At 35.1% G+C, this 11,270-nt stretch overlaps 1 long non-coding RNA gene across 2 annotated transcripts; it reads right to left on the reverse strand.

The window, feature by feature from the left end:
• Positions 1 to 5,343: 5,343 nt before the first annotated feature.
• LOC122195015 (uncharacterized) lies at positions 5,344 to 6,874 on the reverse strand. Of its 2 annotated transcripts, XR_006184937.2 has the most exons (4): positions 6,689 to 6,874; positions 6,505 to 6,594; positions 5,622 to 5,677; positions 5,344 to 5,489 (listed from the first exon to the last, which is right to left on the reverse strand). It is a non-coding gene; the product is annotated as an uncharacterized LOC122195015 (long non-coding RNA). The 2 variants fall into 2 exon arrangements; XR_008225260.1 differs by having other exon boundaries at positions 6,505 to 6,874.
• Between the last annotated feature and the right edge of the window lie 4,396 nt (positions 6,875 to 11,270).

The raw sequence follows: 11,270 nt of genomic DNA on the forward strand, positions 1-11,270 counted from the left end.
ACTTAAGCAAACCCTAATGATTATATTTATTTGATTTTTCCTCTATGATGATCGATCCCATTTTTCTCGTTGAACTGAACTCATGACACGTGCTTTAAAGCTAACTACATGAGAACTGGGTAACCTAGTTTCTAATTTTGCTGTTAATGCTAAATTTGTGATTTTTCTTTTGGGTTTGTTTGCTGTTTATTTGTAGGTTAAATAAGTCCTAAAAAGTTTACTAAGAAGTCAGAAGGAGATCTTTCGTGTGATTTTCTGGAAGATCTTCCGTGTGAGATTTACAACAACTACCCAAAAAGAATTAGGATGGCTTTACAACAAGGAATTTTCCACTACTCCCACCATTGACTGGGGAAAACTAAATGAGATTGGAATATTGGAGAGGTTGAACCCATACCTCACTAAGAGATTTAATGAAAATGGTGTCTATTTTACATGCACTTGTTGGAAAAACTAACTCTCGATCAAGGAACCTGTTTTCAAAGGGTAATGTGTTGTGGTTTTCTCAATAGTTTCATTTGAAGCAACTACCGTGGATCCTCATTATGCAAATGCTTTGGTTTTTCGTCTTGGTGGCCAATATTGTAAGTGTAGCTTGGCCGAATTTTCATGGCGAATGGGTTTATAGTTACAACACAAAGCAATGTCTCCAACTTTTAATTCATTTTTTCGGGCGGCGTGATTATTCTTCCAGGGTAAGTGGGTATGATTTTTGAAGAACATTTGCAAATGGGACATGGCATTCAGGGGTTTCACAAGAAAGCCACATTTGGTCTCCCATCCGCCGTCTCAAGATGGAATAATGGCGGGATATATTGATCGCATGCGGTTGAGAATGAATTGGATCGGGGGAACAATGGAAAATATGGTGCAATATTTTAACGTCATGCAACCCCCAACGCTAGGAAATCAATACCCAATTTGTCTAGCATGGAACGAGATGTGGTCGGGACAAAAATTTCGGGTCAGGTCTAGTGGAGCACATGGAGACGATGATGATGATGCATGATAACTTACTTATCTACCTTTTATTTGAGTTTTTTATTTTTTTATTCTTAGTTTATTTTTTGTGTGTTTTGATGTTTGTTTTATTTTTATTTTTATTTTTATTTTTATTTATATTTAGGTTATTTAAAATTATGTAACCGAATGATGGAAGTTTGTTTCCTTTTTGCAACCTACGAGTTGGTTTTGTTTCCATAATTTATATTTATCGCAAAAAATGATGATAAAAGAGAGAAGTCGAGAGTGCTAGTGTTTTAAAATTGAAGACCACATGTTTTGATAAGTATGGGTTGACAAGCATGTGCAATTATAGAGAACAAAGGAAAGAATGCAGAAAATATGGACTTAAAATATGTCTTAACGACTTAAGTGGGCATTAGTGTTTACATAACATGAAGAATTTGAAGAAGACATACATTCTGCTTTGTCCCAGTTCTGTTTTGATCATATTTTTTCTCTTTCTTTCAACCAGACAATGTGGCGTATGCTCTCCCACATTACGATGCATTGCTTTGAGGATTTAATGCACCAAAATTTTTGAAGATGCAAGTTTTAGGTTCACACCTTTATTTAGAAAATTTATGAGTACCTGTGAAAGTCCAGTTCCAGTACAAATTCATGATGGTCATGCTTTTCCACACCACTTTCAAGAATTCGAGCATGCCACTACTACACCATGTGAGTCTGTTCAATTTTTTTTTCTTTTTAATTATCTGTTCTTTAATTGTTTTAGCACGAAATAGGGACATTGTATAATTTATGTATGGGGTAGGGGATTGAATATAGGAAAGCAAGCATTTTGATTAAAAAAATTGAAAAATGATTAGGATTTTAAAAAACAATTATTAGAAAGTTTTGAAATAATAATCTAAAATTACATCTAGTTAAAAATTGTTATGTTAAGATTAAGGTTGCTAGTGTTGTGTGGAACGATCCAATACCATTTTCAATGTTTATTTGAGCCAATATATGTTATATTTTGTTTGTGGATTCCTTATCCTAGTGAGATCATGGGAAAAAAACACAAAATATATCCAAGAGAACTTATGTAGTCATTGCACTTTAGACTAATACATCTAACCATTAAGGGTTGAAGTAAAGTTCCCTTGCTTAAGCATATGTTTTTTCAGGTTTTTAGTTTTTAGTGAAAAAAAATGCAAAAAAGAAAAAAAAAGAAAAGAAAATAGAAAATAAAAGAAAAAGTTGTAAAAGTTTGAGAAATAAGAGTCTACAAAGATATGAAGATCAAGAAATATAATGGGAAAAGTCTCCAAATTATCAAAGACTCAAGAATGAGGCGAAATTTATCAAGTTATTATTTATTGTATTTTTTTATTTTCTATGTGATTTTTCCATATGTATGCTTGGTCGTTTAACCAAAAATACCTTGAGGTTAAGAAATATTTATGAGGATATATTCGCAGGGATACATAAAATGAGTGTTGTTCAGTAGAAGCGGGAAAGTGCTTATGAAGATTGTGAGTATTTAGGATTAGGGAAGTTCTTAGGAATGTTTGGACGTAAATACATGCATTGTAGTCATGGAGTAATGGAGATGCTCAAAATTTATCGTCTTGTGCGATGTTGGTAGCCAAAGTCTTGATATGATAATAATAAAAATCAATTTTGCTTGAGAGAAAACAAAAGACAAGTGTGAGGTATTTTCATATTGCTATATTTATACATATATTTAGGAATTATTTTAATACATTTTATGCTTTAATTTGGTTAATTGCAAAGATATTTGGTACTTATTGACTTAAATTATATTTTGTAGCCAAACAGGACACTCTTGAGGTAAAAGGACCTAAACTAACAAAAGTTGTAACTTACAAGGACTGGAGCTGAGGTGGGAGCTTAATGAAGCTTAAAGAAGATAAAATTGAGTCAAATAGAAGCTCACGATGTGAGAATTACTGGTCACGGTGTGAGTATATATTCGTCCAGAAGATAACAACGGGGAATGTAGTTTCCTTGCCGAATACGGATAATGCTGAGCTCACGAAGTGAGCCATTACTACTCAGGACGTGAGATGCGGTATTTGGAAACTATTAAAATTCCTTTACTTATTAACTTTTTGGAGGTTAGATCTGGTTTCCTAGAGTGATAATCAATTTTAGAGGCCACAGATCTGTGAAAAATAACCCTTTGAATGAGAGAACACTTGGAGATTGAAGATTTGAAGATCACACATCACATTCGGTTTGCATTAGATTAACAATGATGAATTCTTGTGTTCTTGTGTGCTTATTTTCTGCTATGAATAGCTAATCATTAGGCTTTCCTTTAGTGTAGATGAACCCTAATAATATGTGCTAGTTTCTTATATTTAGATTTTATGAAGTTGGTTAATGCATGCATTTGATTATCATTACCTATCATTAAGCTACTAGATCTAGGATTAATCACATCTTATATTAAGTAATAAAGGTAACAAATTTAACTGTGTTGGAGAATATCATTTGACCATAATTGTATCTAAATTAATTGTCTTGATCATAGATAATTATCTAGATATATCTTACATAGCCCAATTATCATTAATAATCAATTTTGTGTGTGCTTGTGTATGATCATTACATAGTATTCCAAAAATTTGTAAAAATATTAGGAGATCAGATCAAGACTGCTAATTACATCTAAATTGGTAACCAACTCAATAAATTCATATTTAGAAACTACACATAGGAAAAGTGGGGAATCGAAAATAAACGAAAGTGTCTTCTAAGTCTTGTTTACAATCATTTGTGCTTAATTTAAAGTTAATGTAAACTTGCACAATCAGATAGAAACCCCTTCTTGAATTATTGTGTTTAGATTAATTTTAGTAATTATATTATTTACTAAATCTGTTCCATGTGTTCGATACCTAGCTTGCCTAAACTATTCTATAAAGTTGACTGGGTACACTGTCTAAGTACAACTTGTTAGTTAAGTTGATTAGGATTATAAATTTAAAACTAGGTAGTATATAAATTGCACATCAATATTCATCTTTTACAATATTTTTTCAAGACTTTATTATTTTTCAAAATTTTAATCTAGCATGTTTTTCTCCTTAATTTGATCTCCTACCCCACACTTAAATTATACAATACCCTCATTGTATATAATAACAATTAATGAATGTTAAAAAAAAAAAGAATGAGAAAAGGAAAAAAAACTCTCCTTGGGTATATAGTCCCGAGATCGAATGATGGTTGTGGGTTGCTTATCGATACCAAGCTTGAATCTTTTTGTTGGAAAGCTTCTAGAATATGAACATCCTTGCTGAAAATAGTGGAATAATAGTATAAAATATCGTGGACAACTAAAATTCAAGGCTCAAATTTAAATTTGTATGGGGCTTTGACACGTCGTTGTAAGTGACAGACCGCCACATGGTCTCATCCTCATCGCATCATGGTGAGTGTTGTTCAACCTTCTTTCATTTTTCTTCTTCCATTGTTTTTCTATTTCCAAAAGCTCTTTATTTACCTCATTTTTTTTGGTTTTCATCATCCCACGCCCAACATTTATCTCATTATCTAAATAATCCATGAATAAAACCCTATCGCCGTTTGACTATGTGGACTTTGTCGTTTGATTCACTCCATAGGTAATTGCTCCGGACCCCAGTCTTAATGTTAACTTTGAATTGTAAATATCAGCAAGGGATCACTACAAGAAAAATGGGTATCAAAGACTGACATAATCAGTCTTTGATGGTCAATAATCAGTCTCTGATATGAATCAATGACTGATTTAGATAGTCCCTAGCTAGTCCCCGAGACCTAGTCTTAGATAGTCGATTTTTTATGTATCTAGGACTGAAACTCAACCCCTAATTCATCAAAGTAGTAAAGACAGAAAATTAGTCTTACATAATATTTTATTCAGTCTCTAATTTCTTTTCTTCAAATCCCCAATTTGATGCTATATCAGTCCTTAATACTATTTTTCAGTGACTGAATATTAGCCCTTTATCATGTTAGTCTTTGATAATATCATTTGGTATTGAATATCAGTCTTTTAAACTATCTAGTTTATTCTATAATACTATTTTTTTCAATGACTGAATATTAGTCTCAAATACCATTCAATCCCTAACCTGATATTTCAAGGACTAAATATGAGTCTCTGATATAATGTCATTCAGTCTCTAACCACAACACATTTATATTTTAAATCAGGTACAATTTTTTTTTATAAATTCAATAGAATACAAAATAATAATAAAAACTTAACATAATAAATAGAAAACAAAAAAATTACTTGAATTAAAATTTGTCTTGTCTTACAACAATACTCGGAATATTTAAAACAAAAATACGTTCCAAACTAACTAAACATACCCATTAATACTCATAAAACACATGCGCTAAACTCATATGATTTGGTGATACTTTTGCAGAAACTGCATGGTGATATAGAATCTTTAGGTGTACATGAATCATAAAGTAGGAAACTTCTCTTGTGGTGGCTCTACATGAAAGTTCTTCCCCTGTTTCAACAAAGACCTAATTCAAAATCTTGAAAACCCCACAAAATTGTAAAACAATTGAAGGAAAATAAAAATATCAAGTATGCTAAAAAAAAGAGGAATTAAACATGTGAATTTCAAAAACATGTGTACTTGTTAAAATATGGACTTTATGAGGTTGTAACACTTTGGGTTGGGATGACAGTGATCTGCAACAAAGAAAAAAAAATTAAAGTCCCAAACATGACATGATATCACGTCAAATAGGAAATTATAGAAAGGTACTCGTATACACAATAAAATGGTCCTATGGGTTAAATTTTTTTCGATTGAAAATCTAACTATTTCAAAATTTGTGGAAAAAGTCATCTACATCCAGTTTCGTTATGGATTTTGGTCCCCGTTAAACTTGAAAATGACTAATGTGCCCTTTACATTATTACTTTTCTTATTCTTTTTATTTGTTTGAAATAAAAATGCTATTATTAAATAAAATGGATCTTATATTCCTTACACCCACAAATAACACACCAAAAGAAATATGATTTTGATCAATATAGTAAAATAGTATTTAAGACCAAAAAAAATAAATCGTCTATTGCCTAATGGTTTATTTTAAAATATATCAAATTTTATATGCTAATGTTATAAACAATTATTAAGTTAGGATATTAAAATGATAATGATATGAACTAAAAAAATCAAAATATTAAACGATCTTTTGAAATTTATATATAAATCAAAGTTTATATATAAATAAAATGGTATAAATGAAAATGTTAGCACCATGTTAAGCTGTTTGCTTCATTTTAATTTTAAAGTATAAAAATATAACTAAAAACAATTAAAGATTGTATTAATCAAATAGCCAACATATTAAATCAGTCTTTTCGTTCATAAAGAATTTATATCGTGTAGATAGATTTACCCTTGCAGAAATAGAACTAGTTTCAGTAAATCATGGGAAGCGTACCTTAAACTGCTGACATGGATCCTTCAACACAAGGTTTTTGTGTTGACAAAGAGAAATGTAAACCTGATAAAGTTTTTACGTGCTTTGGCATGCTAGGCTCTATTGTCCCTCGTAAGCTTATCCATATGTGTAGAACCTCAACGAAAGTTGTTTCTACTAAATTTTAACCACAAGAAGCAAAACAAATAAAAACAGAAAAAAATATAATTATCATAAAACAAAATTACGAAGAGAAAAAGGAATTAACCTTAGTTCTCACTTCATATACTTTTCCTCCATCATGTATAACAAAGCCAGAAAAAATAGAGACAACCCTTATGTCAGTTTGAAATGATATGTAGAAACAAACAACAAAGATGAGAAGCACAAATGCAAGATGAACTATTAAAAGAACGTCACTGATAGCGAAATATTGTTATTGATTTGCATTAGTGTTCTCAACACCAATTCCCACCTTCATATGAATCATGTCCTGAAACCTAGAACACCTGATGCATTCAAAATACTTCAAAGGCTCTAGCACATTGCAAATATCAATAAGATAATTGTAAGATACAAATATGATTGTAACATCCCAAGTTCAGAAGAGCAACTTTAGAGTTCAAAGTGTAAATAAGGATGGTCAACTCGGTGAGTCCATGGGTAGACTCGGCAAGTTGAGTCACGATTCTGGTCACGTGTTAAGTGGCCAACTCGGCGAGTCGGCGGCTGGACTTAGCGAGTTAGTGCTAAAGTGAGAAAAACCCTAATCTTCGGGATTGCACCCTATTTAAAGGACTTAATGTCCTCCCTTCAGTCCCCTTAGCCCCCTTTGAAGTCCAGAAAACCCTAGATCTGTTGGTGAGAGCATTGGAGAGCAAATTGGAGCTTTGAGAAGTGATTGGTGAAGAGATTTTGAAGATTTAGAGGATTGGAGAAAGGGGCTTTGCAGAGATTGGGATTATTCTTTAGTTGGAGCTTTCTTTTGAGGTAATAATTTGTTGCTTGAGCTTTTGTGTATCTAGATCTATCATTTGTGGAAGTTTTGGGAGCATATCTAGTGTTATGTGGGGTTTGGAGGATTGATCTGAGGTTGCTACCTCAGATCTGGGATTGACCTCGTCCCAAACCCTAGCCCAAGAGTGTTTTATGCTTAGATCTCTTTGGATTCACGTAAAGTTTGCCACTTTATGTGATGGATGGGTTGTAGGAGAGTAGATCTATGGTTGGGAGTCTCTACATTGCTTAGAAAGCCACTGTATGGATTAAGAACTAGAGGTACTCGGTGTAACGCTCGTAGATCCGGGCTAGTCAAATTAGAGGCAATAGGGGTCGAAAACGACTTTTCGACAAAAAGATTATTTAGAATAAATAACCTTAACCAAGTTGTAGAATATGTCACAAGGTTTCCGTACATATAAAGAACGCCGAAATCCGAGTTATAACGAAGAAGTTATGGCCCGTCGAAGTTTCGCGACAGAACCGGCACGGCACCGGGAAGCGTAAATAGTGAATTTACGATAGAGCGAGATTTAGCCTTAGCGATCCAAACAAAAGTCGTAGAATATGTTAAACTAAGAACATCGATAAAAAGAACGCCCAAATCTGACTTCGTATGAAGAAGTTATGATTTTTCGAAGTTTCAGATTAGCAGTGTACAACCCGAAATTCGAATATTAGACCGAACGGTTTTTAGCCGACATGACCTAAACGAGAATCGAAGATCTCGTTAAGAGTAGCGTAACGAGAAAAAGATGGGCGAAAACGGAAGTCGGGTGAAGAAGTTATGAGGATTTAACGGACCAATCGTGTCCCGGCCCGTTAATAATATAAAATTTAAAATCGAACCAAAATTGGCCGACGGAGTCTAAACGAAAGCTGTAGAGTACGTTCCAACCTTCGCGTGGATATAAAGAACGTCAAAAACGGAGTTCGTATGAAAAAGTTACGAATTTTTAAAGATTAAACTTGAATTTGCGAAGCTATTGCTAGATGCGATGACGTGGCTCGATCTAGACCGTCCATCGCTGAAGAAAGCCTCGCCTCGGATGCATGACACGCAACCCCTCGCATACACCCAGCGTTAGCATCCGATGCCCCGCGCACGAGTACGCCTCGCGTACGAGATCCGGAACGCCCCGCGTAACCTCGGTCTTATCCCTTCCGAATGCGAGACAACTGGAGTCGATCTGGCAGCCTTATCCGAGCCCTTACGCCCCGCGTAGGTCCGAGGTACGCCCAGCGTACCGAGGCCTCGCAGGCTATAAAAGGCAGCGAAGGCAGCCCTCATTTTCACACAATTTCCACTTCTCTCTCTAGTTTCTTTCTCTCTCTAGAGTTCCAAACCCCCCCTAAACCCTAGAAAAACCCCTTAGCACCCTAGGGAAGCCCTGAGGCTCCCGAAGTCCTGAGAAAAAGGAGTTTTTCGGTTTCGAAACGCTGCTCCAATTAAGTCCCGGTTTTCGATAAAATTCGCTGTAAGTGTGCTACGCTTATGCAATTTTTAATATACCTTTCAAATAATTATAGGAATGTTATTAGGTCCTTAAAATAATTATTTGGGCTATTAAAATGAGTTATATCGAGTATTATTAACACTTAATAATACTCGGACTAATGAATTTGTTGCGGTTATCGTTAAACTAAACCCTAGTGATATCGATACTAGGTTTTATCGAAGGAATATCGTTTTGAGAGTATCGAAGCGCTGTCTGAGTGCTGAGTCACCACCTAATCAAGTGAGTGCATAGTTACTTTCAATGATTTAAACTGTATATGTATTTTATATAAATTATGTGCTGTGTGTATATATTATCTGCATACTTGCTATCTATGCTGGATGAACGATTTATACATGTTTTCAATGATTTAAACTGTATATGTATTTTATATCTACGAAAATGTTGGGGTAAAACATTGATAGATGTATTAGTTGCTGTGTGATAAAATGAAATAATTAGAGGCCTCGTTATAGCTGTTCTTGATGATCTAGTCATCTAGCGGAGTATAGATGACGACCACGGACTATTCTAGACAGTCCAGTGGAACACTAGCAGGCTCGCAACCTGTAGGTGTTTATTCGAACTGTGTGTTTATCCGAACTATGTGTTTATTCGAACTGTGTGTTTATCCGAACTGTGTGTTTATTGGAACTGTGTGTTTATCCGAACTATGTGTTTATTCGAACTGTGTGAACTGTGTGCTCACCAGGTATACTCCATCCCAATGATAGTCCTTTGACTAGGTCCCTTGTGTTAGATGTTTTACGGACATAATGTAAGGATAACGGGAATGGGTAATTGGGTTAATTGTTTGATGATTGAACATAATAATTATATTATTGTGGGTTGAAAACCCTATGTACTCACCAGGTTTCCCAACCTGACCCACTCAGTTTATTTATATCACATGTGACGTTATGAAGTGACGTTACACTGAGAGATTTAAAGAGATGTAAATCACTAGTGTAAATAATTGTAAGTTCTGTTTATGCTTATGTTTCTGTATTAACGATGACATCCCAAACGTTTTAAAATGAAATAAATACGTTTCTTCGAAAATGTTTTAATAACGTATTTACCATGATTTTCTGGGAACAAATTCCGCAACATTTTTATGAAATGAAGTACTCTGATTTTTATAAAGCATAAACAAACCGGTCTTTTCTGGCCGTGATTTTGGGGATGTCACAGTTGGTATCAGAGCATTGGTTTAAGTGAACTAGGAATATTGATTTATTTATAGACTTAAACTTAGAATGCTAAGCGATGATTGTGAGGTGTGAGCACTAGCTTATTTTAGGAATTGTGCCTAAAATGCTTTTATGTGCTAAATGCTTTGTGCATGATATGTTGTTAATTGTTCGGATCTATGGTCTGTTGCCGACCGGATCTGGAAACCTTATGTGTTTAGGATTCTAAACGTACGACTACGATATTAGAACTAGAATGTAAACGTTTCAGAGTGATAAGGATGATTTAAACGTCAATCCTAAGTAAAGGTCTAGATTCACCTTATTTGGTGTATAGACCAAGATGGCAAGGACCCGTAGCGGAAACGTGAATGCAAATGGGAACCGAAACCAACCCCCAGTGATTGAGCAAATACCGGTTGTGGTAGCCGCTGCTGAGCCAATAACGATGGCTGGAGTACAAGCGATGATCCAGGCGATGTTGGATCGTCAAATGGAGGAAACCAGGCGTTTGCTCCAACAAAATCGAGAGGAAGCGACCATTCAGATCGAACAGGCCGAGTTGAACGAAGGGCAGACTAAGGAAGTAAATTACAGTGGGACTGTTGGTCAGGTCAACCCACCAATAGTTCGACAAAACAACCAAGATGACGAAGTCGAGAGGAATGGATGCAAGTACAAGGATTTTCTGACTTGCAAGCCATCGAATTTCACTAGAAAGGAGGATCCGATCGGGGTCATGGATTGGATCTCGGAAATGGAGTTAGCTTTCATGACATGCGGTTGCAGAGGGAAGCTACAGACCACATTTGCAGTGCGTCAGTTTCGAGGAAGCGCTGTACGATGGTGGAATACCTTAGGGAAGACTCTGAGCCCCAATGAGCCCCTGCAACTGACATGGGCAGAATTTATGGTGCAATTCAAACGAAAGTACTGCTCAGCTCAAAACCTGCTTGAGCTAGAGAACCAGTTTCTAACCCTGAAGAAGGGAAGCATGTCAATCGATGAATACACGAACAACTTCACAGAAAAGATGGAGTTTTCCTTGCGTCTTGTTCCGGATGAGCTGACGAAAATCGACAAGTACGCAAAGGGACTTCCATGGGAGTACGCGGTGCCAGTGCGTCAGGCACCTACTCTGGAGGCTGCTATCTGGGCT

This window comes from Lactuca sativa, chromosome 7, assembly GCF_002870075.4.
Source record: "Lactuca sativa cultivar Salinas chromosome 7, Lsat_Salinas_v11, whole genome shotgun sequence".
NCBI classification, from domain to species: domain Eukaryota; kingdom Viridiplantae; phylum Streptophyta; class Magnoliopsida; order Asterales; family Asteraceae; genus Lactuca; species Lactuca sativa.